At 37.8% G+C, this 13,054-nt stretch overlaps 1 long non-coding RNA gene across 1 annotated transcript; it reads left to right on the top strand.

The window, feature by feature from the left end:
* Nucleotides 1–2,617: 2,617 nt before the first annotated feature.
* LOC124774245 lies at nt 2,618–4,852 on the top strand. Its single transcript, XR_007015239.1, has 3 exons — nt 2,618–2,778; nt 2,889–3,180; nt 4,752–4,852. It is a non-coding gene; the product is annotated as an uncharacterized LOC124774245 (long non-coding RNA).
* Nucleotides 4,853–13,054: the final 8,202 nt, after the last annotated feature.

Here is a 13,054-nt window from a genome sequence, read left to right on the forward strand (position 1 = left end):
TTGATTATTTGTACAATTTGTCTGAAATGCAACAACCACAAAATATGGCATATGAAATTCTGTAGAGTTATAGTAATTTGAGATATCTAGATCAAAACTTTTCTTACCAGAAAATCCAGCAGCTTCTTTAGTTTAAAATTCATAAAAAGAAATAGGTATTTTAGGCTTTTTCAGAATATTTTCTCGTTGTTCAAGTTCGTATTTTGATTCATATTTAACAACAGGAACACGAATTTACATAGATTCAACAACAATTTTTCCTTATTTTGTAAGAGTATCTTTTATTTCAATTTACCTTTGTTAGTTAATTCATTTTATTTATTTTATTACATTCACAATGTAAAATTTTTAATATAATTTACCTTTGTTAGCTAATTCATTTTATTTTTTTCTTACATTCACAATGTAAAATTTTTTATATAATTTTACTTTTATTAACTAATTTATTTTATTTTCTTACAATCATGTAGGGAAGTAAATCATTAAATTTATTTTCTTAAACTCACAATGTACAATTTTGAATGTAATTTACTTCTGTTAACTAATTCATTTTATTTTCTTACAATCACATAAGGAAATCAATCATTAAATTGATTTTCCCATGTTCACAATGTAAAATTTTTAGTATTATTTACCTTTGTTATTTAATTCAATTCATTTATTTTCTTACATTCACACTGTAAAATTTTTAATATAACTTACCTTTGTTAGCTAATTCATTTTATTTATTTTCTTACATTCACAATGTATAATTTTTAATATAATATTCTTTTGTTGACTAACTCATTTCATTTTCTTACAATTACATAGGAAAAATGAATCATTAAATTTATTTTCTTACAATCATGTTGTAAATGAAATAATGAATTTAGAAATCAGTTGGTTATCAACGTTAATGAGGTAATTAGTTAAATCGGTTGAGCTATAGAAAAAATTAGGTATTTAGCTAAAGCTCTAAAATTGGTTGAGTTAATTAAATATACTGAATTTTTAAAATCAGTTGAGTTACTTAGAAAATGTAGAATTAAGTTAAGTGAGCTAGAACCTACGAAACATATCTACAAGTTGTCTCTCTACTGTTCCACTCTAGAACGGCGTTTGGAAAAAGCGAGCACTTAAATTTTTCTGTGCGAGCCCTGATTTCTGTTATTTTATCGTGATGATCATTTCTCCCTATGTAGGTGGGTGCCAACAGAATGATTTCGCAATTGGAGGAGAAAACTGATGATTAAAATTTCATGAGAAGATCCCGTCGCAACGAAAACGTCTTTGTTTTAATGATTGCCACTCCAATTTACGTATCATGTCTGTGGCACAGTTTCGTGATAATACAAAACGAGCCGCCCTTCTTTGTACTTTTTCGATGTCATCCATCAGTCCCACCCGATACGAATCCCACATCGCTCAGTAATACTCCAGAATAGGGCAGACAAGCATGGTGTAAGCAGGCTCTTTAGTAGACATGTTGCACCTTCTAAGTTTTCTGCCAGTGAATCGCAGTCTTTGGTTTGCTCTACCCACAGCATTATCTATGTGATCATTCAAATTTAGGTTACTTAAAATTGTAATCCCTAAGTATTTAGTTGAATTTACAGTCTTCAGATTTGTGCGACTTATCGTGTAATTGATATTTAGTGGATTTCTTTAGTACTCATGTGAATAACTTCACACTTCTCTTTATTCAGGGCCAATAGCTACTTTTCGCACCATAGAGATATCTTATCTAAATCATTTTGCAATTCATTCTGGTCATCTGACGACTTTAAAAGAAGGTAAATGAGAGCATCATCTGCAAACAATCTAAGAGGCCTACTCAGATTGTCTCGTATGTCATTAACATAGATTAGGAACAATAGAGGGCCTATAACACATTCTTGGGCAACGCCGGATATTACTTGTTTTACTTGATGACTTTCCATCTATTGCTGCGAACTGTGAACTTTCTGACAGGAAATCATGTATCCAGTCACACGACTGAGGTGGTATTCCACTGGCACATAGTTTGGTCAGAAGACGCTTGTGAGGAATGGTGTCTAAATCCCATTGCACCTTACAAAGCGAGCGGCTGAGCGCCACTGGCGGCATGTGAAAGCCACATATCTCTCCATCTAAATAGCCGTCCACTCAGCCCCAGGACCATCATGTTGAAGTGGGCTCTTTCTATACTTGCTCTCCAGCTATTGTCTAACGACATACAGTGTATAAATGGGTTCCTGAATAGCGCAGATCTTTTTCCTCCCCTGCATTTCCAACTGGACATGTAAACAGTGTCTCCCCCAGCCAGCGAACCTAGCGTCATTCACGCTTTGCTGAAAATTTCCACTCACAAATCTTAGACACTCCCATAGATAAAACCCCATCCACCCCTGCCAAAACTCGCTTAATAATAAAAAAACATTCTCCCTGTCTAAGCATAGATGCGTATGAATTTAGTACAAATAGACCAACATAATTCCAAGCAAAAGTCATACATATGATAAAAAATTGACCTCAATTTACGTTATTCAACATTTTTGTAGATGTCCTAATGATACAGTCATAGATGTCGTGTCATCCACTCACCCATTCCTTCAACAAACGCTTTCACAGAACTTGTTCCACTTACAGGCCACCCACGGTGAAAATTTAGGATTTCCACCCTTAATGACTGTAGTGGGGGTTACTCACAGACAGCTCCTCCAATAGGAAGGACTCGAGACCCTTCTCCACCTCTCACATCAGGTCTTGTCAACGTCTGTCACGAGTCAGTCGGTGTTGTGATGGAGATCACAATTACCCGTGAGTATCTATTTCTCAATAATTCTTATAAGATCAATTTATTAATTATTTCATAATTATATAATTAGTATTAAATAAATTAATTTTTTAATCACGTTATTTTATTCCAGTCACGGGGGTGGCCATACCACCATACAGCCATATAGTTATCACAGTGTGATATGAGAACGCCCATGATGAGTTTGAGGGAGGTACTGGGGGGACAATCTCAACTGCTGACACAGTTGAGTTTAATGCCTGTAAATACTATACCTCATGTGCCGTTAATATATTAATCTGTAATTAAAAATACATAAATACATTTTAATAACTTAAATATTTTATTTATGTGCAAGCGAGATGGATATATCGGACGAAGAATTTAATGAATATGATGACCAAATGGCTACAATGAGAATGATGGTGAGTACATATTCCTTTTAAATGTAAACTTAAATTTTATTTTTATTTCAATTGAAGTAGATAAGATTATTTTAATGTTAATTGAAATAGATAGGTTAATGTACGCAGGACCATCAGTGATAACTTAATCTGCCCTGTACAATCATTGTTCATTTATCTTTCATAATATGATCAATATATATATATTAATGATTAAGTTAATTTAATATTACGTGCCTAACCATCCATTCATAGACTTCAGAGTGTGATCTAGTTCTAGTATAGGTTAATTGAGCGTAAATTTACATGCAGTCAAACACATTATCCTCTATATACGGGGCGAATAGCACACGTCATTCATCTGGGTGCTTATTATTCGCCCCCCCACCCTGCTATTGTTCAGGCTGTATGTCCCCCCATCCATCAAAGCATATAGCTCGCGCCTACATTCATAGACTTCATTACAACTGTAACTAACCATTTAGTATACAATTATCATTTTAATATATAGAATTAGTATAATAATTGTAGAATGAGTGTGTGTAAAGTTGTACAATATAGATCATTATTATCTACTGTTCGCGGTATGTGGTACATTCACTTACTAGTTACCTAAAAGTATGAAATGAGTAATTTCACTCCATCCAATCTGCTATGAATGTAGCAGACATATGAAGTAGACATGGCACTAGCTGTACTGGAGCCTAACGTTAAACTGTCTGATCCCGCCAGTCGCCCTGATCAAGTCAAATTTTACTTTCTTTAAACGTAGCGTCCATTCATTACAGGAACTAGAAATTTTATCTAACGCCTACTACACCTAGCCTACTTTGATGATTTTTTTGTGCCCCACCACGTGGTGAGGTGGCTATCAAATGGAAAATAATTTATCTCTGAGGACAATGAGCCATACAATGTGTATATAGAACTAGATCTCTCTCTCTCTCTCTCCCTCTCTCTCTCTCTCTCTCTCTGTGTGTCTGTGTGTGTGTGTGTGTGTGTGTGTGTGTGTGTGTGTGTGTGTGTGTGTGTGTGTGTGTGTGTGTGTGTGTTCTGCATGCTCCTGCCTTTCTTAACATGATGATAAATGCATGCTAAGTGAACAAACAATAGCTTACATTGCTCGTAAATATGATTTTCTATATGAGGTATACTTATATAGAAATATGCATCATTCTTCATCATGTAATAATTTCTAAATTTTAATTTAAAGGGTAATGTATAGTTTTGCTATTTTGAACTTCTGTACTGGACTGCTTACCAAAGAGATTCATTAAGTCCTTAGACTAGTTTATTGATTTTAGTATTCCTATAATATAAATCAAGCAATATATTTAGTAAATATAATTTATAAATAAAATATTATTTAGTAATGTACATAGTAGGATATTTTTTTATAAAAAAATGTAATATTGTCTCACTCGAAGCAGTCTGTGATCCAAGGCAGGGCCAGCTAATGAATAGAAAAAATGCTATTATAAATGCTGTTGTGTGTATGTATGCGTGTGTGTGTGTGTGTGTCTGTTTGCATGAAATGAAGTGAGCTGATTGTAGTTTATGTATTATTATTTTATTTATGTTTATTTGAATAGATGCATGTGACCACCACCCCCGTTGGTACCTCCTTCTAGGGGAGTACTCAGAGGAGAAGGAAGAAGAACAAGAAGACAAATATGATGATGATAAACAAAATGATGTACAATTTCTTTATGAAATAATAAAAATTGATTAATTATTTTATATTTGTTTCTATTTATGTGTGCTGCATGAGGGTAGCTCGACAATTAGCCGATCTCATTTGATGCAAAGGATAGAGCTTAAATGATAAGTGAGGTTAGAATTTGGGTAAATAATTTTGAATTAAAGTGGATGTATTTAAAATGTTAAATTTTTAGAAATCATAAAATTTATATTCTCTATATCGCATATTTGTCTAGAATGATGTTTCAATTTTAATATAATGGGGGTAGTTTGGGGATACATGTGTATAAGAAAATATAGTTAACTTGTCCTTGTGATCATGCACTTCTATGCAACTGAATTTGATGCCCTTATTGGAAAACGAAATATATCATTAGTAGAAGATAAAGTAAGAGATGTGGTGTGAAAAGCTTGTGTACAGTACATACGACTTCAATAAGAGTAATATTTAGGTAAGTTTGGGCTCGTTTTCGAATGACTTAATTAGTTCATTGCCTAATGTGGTTCAAGTGAGATCAGGATGGTAAAATTTACTTGTAGGCATAATGTTATATGAGGTTGATTTGGTACAATGATTGTCTGTATGTTTGAGCACTGTGCAGGTGACAGGTGGCAGGAGAGATTAAAGTTTACATTTAATTAAATGTTTGATGCGAGTGTAGATGACTTAAGAGTGATATGATTTAAACGGTTAAATGTAATATTTAGTATTTGGTGGTTAGCTTTGGTGATTGGGTTGAGGTTTAAGAAGAAGAATGAACAGGTTGGTGTGTTTGCGCTCGGACCTTATTATGTCTCATCTAAATTGGATCCTTCTATGAACGACAATATTTTTATTTAATTGAAAGAGAAAAAATGATTGTTCTCTGTCTTTGTACGTTCTGTATAGATGAGAAGGGAATTAGTTCTTTTAGTAAAAAAATAGTAAATTAATTTAGAATGTCTTACAAAGAAGAGATCGTTATTGAGGAGTGAATATATAAATTTGTTATATTTAGTTCTAGTTAGTCTGAGGTCTATGGCACACTAAAGTACTAGGACTGGGCTAGATTGGTATGTGCTTAATGTCGATGAGTACAAGGGGAATTTTATAATATTATAATAAAATATTTTTGATCTTCAAATACATGAGTCTGGAGATATCTGTAGAAAAGGGAGCAGGCTTGGATCAGAAAGACTGATGCGTTTCTGTCAACGGGAAAAGGTCTTGAATTAGCTGAACTGTTCTGAGAGCAACTTGGGTCATCTGAGAGTGCTCTGATGTAAAATGATCATTTTGTACCGTATAGGAAAAGGAATTCTATCTTTACTCCAAGGACAAGGTGTGTGTCAGAATATTGTTATGATGGGTCTGTGTTTAAGTATATAATATTAAATGCCCTATCCTCAGAGAGAGGGATGTGTATGTGGGTAACAGTATTTTGCATATTTGACTATGTGTATGCTTCATTTAGTACATTTGATTGTTCACCGAATATGACTATCTGTGGAAAAAGGAATTATTATGGTCTACTGAGCTGGGTTGTGTGTGGGGGCGTAAATGCTTGTACAAAATTATTATAACAGGGTGGGTGGCCTATAAGTAGAACAAGTTCTGTGAAAGCGTGTGTTGAAGGAATGGGCGAGTGGATGACATGACTCATTTATGACTGTATCATTAGGACATCTACAAAAATGTTGGATAATGTAAATCGAGGTCTTTTTTTATCATATGTATGACATTTACTCGGAATTATGTTGGTCTATTTGTACTAAATTCATACGCATCTATGCTTAGACAGGGAGAATACTTTTTTATTATTAAGTGAGTTTTGGCAGGAGTGCATAGGGTTTTATCTATGACGGTGTGTAAGATTTGTGAGTGGAAATTGTCAGCGAAGCGTGAATGATGCTGGGTTCGCTGGCTGGGGGAGACACTGTTTACATGTCCAGTTGGAGATGCAGGGGAGGAAAGAGATCTGCGCTATTCAGGAATCCATTTGTACACTGTATGTCGTTAGACAATAACTGGAGAGCAGGTATAGAGAGAGCCCACTTCAGCATGATGGTCCTGGGGCTTAGTGGACGGTTATTTAGATGGACAGATATGTGGCTTTGACATGCCACCTGCGGCGCTCGGCCACTCACTTTGTAAGGTGCAATGGGATTAGTCTGAGCATTTAGTAGTTGTTTTGGCGGTGATTGGATTAAGAACTGTAATATTGAAGGTCATGTCCTCAGCAGGAACGCTGTTTAATTGTGTAAGAGTGTTTACGTATTTGAAGATACGTTTCGCGATTAGTGATGTTAGGTTGATGGTGCAATGTAGTTACCAATGTAGAAAATAGCTGTCTGCTGCTGAAAGAAAGAAAGAAAGGGGTGACCTTGCTCCAAGGCCTGATGGATGAGTTATTAGATAAGAGTAAGTGAAAGTTCTTGAATGACGATATGTGTTCGGATATAGAAGTCTCTAAACGGTGGCGCAAATGAATGTGTATGTTGAATGGATGAAGTGTAATGCAAGATGGAAGGAGTGAGACATCAGGACATCGAGGACGAGCGAATTCGCGTTTTCCTTGTTGTTCAATGAAATGTGATGATGATTACAGTACACAAGTCGGCGATGTCTTCACAGGCCTTAAGCACGCTGGTTGGGTATTCATTACTGGGGATAGCGATTGAGGCGTGTGGCTGGTAAAAGTTGTTTTCCTTATGTTGTATAATGGCTAGAGAAGATGAGTTTGTATGCTATCGTGGGGGGGGGGGGGGGGGGGTTCAGCTTGAGGACATAGATAATTGGACGAGATTTTTTTACGTGGAAATTTATGCAATCTACAGATAGTGATGTTCGACCACTAGTGACAACAGTTAAGAGCGGAAAAATAGGGCCAAATCAAGCGCTGGCAGAATGTTGCGGCAACGGTAATAATATTTAATTCAAGTTGCAGGTGGTAAATATGGACCAGGCTTTGAATATTGGTGTGAGTGTGGTACGTGCTTGATGGGCTGAATAAAAGTTTGAGGCTTTAATTGCGTTTGGTATTTAGGGATATGTGTAAAATTAATTTTACTGTTGAAAGTGTGAGTAAGATGACTTGATTGGTGTTTAGATAGAGGTGACGTTTGTAATTCGAAAAGAGGGGATGAGAATGGTAAATTGATTGAAGGACATGGTTTGTGGGGTGATATATGAGCCTCAAGATAAGGTTGAGGACGTTTGCGTATGTTGATGGTGGGATGGATGTGAGGTTAGGTCCAGTTGGAGGAGTAAATTACATCTTATTTTTAAAAAATATTGTAAACTAAGATTAATATTGAGAAGGTTTTAGATGGCTGGTCACGCGACGAGACGAGAGCAGGGATGTGTAGTTATGTTTAGTTAAAGGGTAGTGTAATGTCGTGGCAGGAGCATTGCACAGTGTGCTATTGTCATATGCGGTAAAGACATGTGCTGCTATGATGTGTCTAGAGTATGGAGGCTGCACTTTGGAATTATGCAACGTTGGTATAGCGTTGACTTTCAGCTGCATTCGGTGTCCGTGGCTTGGGGTTGAGACGAATCGCGGTCCTGGACGGATGTCTGTGTGTGCTTTGACAGCTGACGAGCGCGCCGACTGCACCAACTCACCCTTGCGGAAGCCAAGCAGGGGCTGTGCACGGTCTGACATCTGATGGATACGTGACTCCACGATCCTGTGGACAGGGTGCGGTGGGGGTTACTTGCGCACGTCTGCTACGTTATTTTGCGAGGGGATCTGCAGGCTCTGCTATGCATTATTTGGATAGTTTACGAGTACTGAGCATATCTACACATCAGTGTGAAGAATTATTTAGGAGCAGTTTGCTATTGTGTGTACTGAAATTATGAGTTGGGTGCATGTCTGTGGGCTGTGCAACATGGCCTGGGGCACATCTGGGTGGGTATTTTATGATAGTGTGATGGATATACTGTATGGCTAAAGAAGTTGTTTGAAAAAATAAATAGAGTGCTGTCAATCATCACACCCCCCTGCAGCGCAGATCAGAGTGATTCGTTTTCCCTCACCATTTCGGTTTACATCACGAAAATGACGATAGCATTCTCTGCTGTTGGTACTGGGCACTAGACCTCGTGGTGAACACACACTAGGTGGAGCCATCTTAGATTACGGTACCTGCGTCACTACAGCGTCCAGTAGTGTCGATATGAACTAAGACAGTTGGGCTATGGACTCAATGGCGAATACACTTGGGGGTAGTGCTGCCTCTAATTGATTAAATAAAGGCCGGCGTATGATTTCGACGGTTGACGGTTAGCAAGCAGAGTCTTATACATGGATTATTATTTTTGACAATTTAGGAGTTGTCTGGCTTTGTGGAAGTACATATATTGCATTATTTAGGAGTGTTTTGCATGTATGTATGCTGTGCAGTGCGTTATTTTGACGGTTTAGAATTAGCAAGAGTGTGTGTAGAGTGTTATAGATGAGTTTGAGTTATGTAGGAGTGGTTTGCAGGTCTGTATGCTGTGGGACGTGTCAGAGCGTGTGTTCCGTGCTAAATATACTCCACTCCTAAATAAATTGCTCACAAATAAATGAAGAACACTCCTTCCTCCCCCCCCCCCCCCCCCCTCAATCAGCCTAGTGCGGGTTGGAACCTTTTACAGCCTGCCCATAGGAAGATGTGGCAGTCTGGCGACTTACGTTAGTGGTACAGGATGTGAGCTTCGTTTGCAACAATTTTCTTACGCTGGTAGAGAAAACGTGAGTGAGATTTGTTTACTGGCTGATATCACGCTCGGTGACGGTTCCTAGGAAGAGGTGGTGGTCTGGTACTTGAAAAGTAGTTGAAAGTAGGAGTTGAACAAGTTTTTGATACATGTATGAAGCTGTAAATTCAGTTATTTAATATGATTAACAATGAAATTAAATTAAGTACTTAGGCAATCGATAGCTTAGATGCACGATGTGGGTGTTAGCATATTTACAGAAGAGTATGTCCGGCGCGTGTATGGAGGCGGGGATCGAGGGCTCGCAGGCTGGTGGCGGCGCCGGGGGTAGCTTTCTCTCCTGGCAACGATTTGAACTAAGCCAGCTGGAGTCCTGACCTGGTGGTGAACACACCTGCATGATATTGTTTATAATAATAATAATAAAGAGAAGTCCAGTTTTCCTGTCATTATCGTGCTGGAAATTGAACTTAGCGCCATTTTTCTTGGGGAGGGAGTTAGGTTAGTGGAGGTTGGACAGGTGTATAATTTTACATCACGTCATGGATACACTGGATGCAGCCATCTTGGATGACGTCACGGTGGCGCTCTCTGGTGGCGATGATATGTACTAAGTCAGTTGGGGTCCTGACTTTGTGGATTTGTTTAAATACAGTCTTATGTATAAGTCCTTTTCCCACTGAGATTAGTAAAGTGACATTTCTTTCGCGCCATTTTGTTAGCGTAGTAGACAAATGGGAATTGAATTTTGTTTATGGCAGAAAATTAAAAGTTGGTACCAGTTCGTTGGAAATGGTGGTGGTCGGGTGACAGGTTAGTGGAGGTATGCCAAGTGAGCTATTTTGGTGCGATTTTCTTTGCTTATTCGAGATAAGAGTGGTGTAATGCATTATCATGTCGGAATTTGAACTTGCCGCCATTTTCTAGGGATTAGTGGACGTAGCACAATTAGTCTATTTTACCGCCTTTTTCGTGGTGTGACGCACTATCGTGCTGGAATTTGAATCCCCTGCAAAATAACTGATTGTGAAAAGGGTTAGTACAAGAGCAGTTTCTTATTTGACGCGTTTTTTGATAGGTTAGCAGTGAAAAAATATAAGTGACAGTCAAAGTTCCTAGGATATGCACTATTTGGGAGGAGTGATCAACTATGGTGTTGGAAATTGAACTTGTGACAGATTTTTGTTATGGATGAAAGGGAAATGGCTTTCTTCCTGCCGAAATCGGACATCTTGAATAAATAATAAATGATAATAATAATAAATAGAAATACAGTTTTCGAGACATTATAGTGTTCGAATTTGAATTTGGTGCAATTTTCTAGTGGAGATAGGCCAATAATAATAATAAATGATAATGAGTGATAATAAATGATAATGAATAATAATGAATAATAATAAACACAATTACGGTTTTTGCAGCCATTATCGTGTTGGAATTTGAATTTGGCGGCAATTTTTTCTGGAGGGTTAGGTTAGTGGACATAGCACAAGTGACCTATTTTCCCACCAAAATTCAAATTTTGCGCCAATTTTCTGGGGGTTAGGTTAGTGGAGGTAGCCCAATTGGCTTTCTTCCCGGCAGAATCCCCCATCTTGAATGATGTCACGGCGGCGGTCTCTGGTGGCAGGGGTATGAACTAACACAGTTGGACACCGAACCTTGTAGCGAACACACGTGCATCGTATAAATAATAATAATAAATGATAACAAATGATAATGAATGATAATAAATGATAATGAATGATAATAAATGACAATGAATGATAATAAATGATGATGAATAATAATGAATAATAATAAAGACAAGTACGGTTTTGCAGCCATTATCCTGTTGGAATTTGAATTTGGCGTCAATTTTTTCTGGAGGGTTAGGTTAGTGGACATAGCCCAATTGCTTTATTTTCCCGCCAAAATTCAAATTTCCCGCCATTTTTCTGGAGAGTTAGGTTAGTGGATGTAGTACAATTGGCCTATTCCCCATCAAAATCCGCCTTCTTCTATGACGTCATGCACTGTTGCCAAGTATACATGCCACCATCTTGAATAAATTTGGCAACAATGGAGAGTGAGGTGATACCAGCCTTCCCCCCCCCCCCCACTCATGGTGTAATTCATCAAAGTGTTTTACAGACGATAGAGAATACCATCCAATTGATTCTCTTGCTGTATGTAGAGATGGTTTTGTGGAGGAATGTCGGAAGAGGCAAAAATTAACCTCACGAAAATGCCTCTTGAGGGCAATGCATAATCATGGACAAATTTAATGAGTTCTTCATGTATTACCGATGAAGGGTCTGATAGTTGTTTCCTGAAGAAACTCTGCAGTGAAGCGAAGCAATTACGACATCAGGATGAGCTCCTAAACGGACCAAGTTTCAGACACGGACGTGGGACGGTGCGGCGTTTTTTGCGCGTGAACTGGCTGAGTTGGCGCATGTAAATCGTCCGCTGAGAGTGTTGACGGGGATTACAACGCTCAAGAGACGACTAGCGGAACATTTACCGTGGGATCTTGTCCACAGTCTGACAAATTCTGTCGACGAGTCTTTAGATTTTGTTGAGAAATTTGAACAGAGGTAACTGGAACAGTTGACAGGAAAATGGGTACCAGAACGGGAACAATAGTAATATTCACAATAATTGTAGTAATCGTAACAGAAATAATTATCTATGTAATGATAATTTTCAAAGGCAGAATGGTAAAGGAAATTCTCACAATCGAAATCAAAACCAGGAACGAAGATTTGTGAGGCGGGAGCCTCACCAAATGCAACGCCAGAATTCGAGGTCGGGAAATTGGATATCTCCACGTTTCACGTCCACAGATGGTGAAAATAAATTGACGTTGGAAAGGACACATTATTTTAAAAAATCTGTGGGTGTCGAAAGTTCGGCAAAGAAGCGACAAATGTTGGAGATACAGGTTATAAGACATAAAAATAAAATGGGGAATAATTTTAAGCAGTGCAACTATAAAGACGGCGCAAGAAATATGGTACAATGTGTTGAGAGATTCGATAATGTGGATTTATTCTATGAAAGGGAAGTGAATGATCGAATGAATGTATGTTTGTTGAAAGATTCTGCGATCAAAGGAGAGGCAGCGGAGGATCTGAACTTAGTGCAAGTGGAATGGATGACGAATTCTAATGAATGTATAGTAATGTAGGTGAGAGTAATGTAGACGATTTTGTATCAGTGGGAGTAGATGAAGCTATCTGCGAAGGCAGCAAAGCTGTAGTCTCGCCACCTGGAGACGAACTGTGGCTCGACGGAAGTATGTGACAGTACTGATAAAGGCGGCTAAGCACAGTCTCATCAGCTGGTGATGCATTTTATTGTGTATCCTCGGATGTGGGCGATTTATTGTTAAAGGGAGGTAAAGGTACTGTTTTAGGTGCTGAAGTTGCGAAGCTTGAAACTACTGATTTTTCGGAGGAAGAAATTTATGCATTCATTTCTGTTCATGAAAGTGAACCAATGGCTTTTGAGGAAAGCGTG

This window comes from Schistocerca piceifrons, chromosome 2 (assembly GCF_021461385.2).
Source record: "Schistocerca piceifrons isolate TAMUIC-IGC-003096 chromosome 2, iqSchPice1.1, whole genome shotgun sequence".
Taxonomy (NCBI): domain Eukaryota; kingdom Metazoa; phylum Arthropoda; class Insecta; order Orthoptera; family Acrididae; genus Schistocerca; species Schistocerca piceifrons.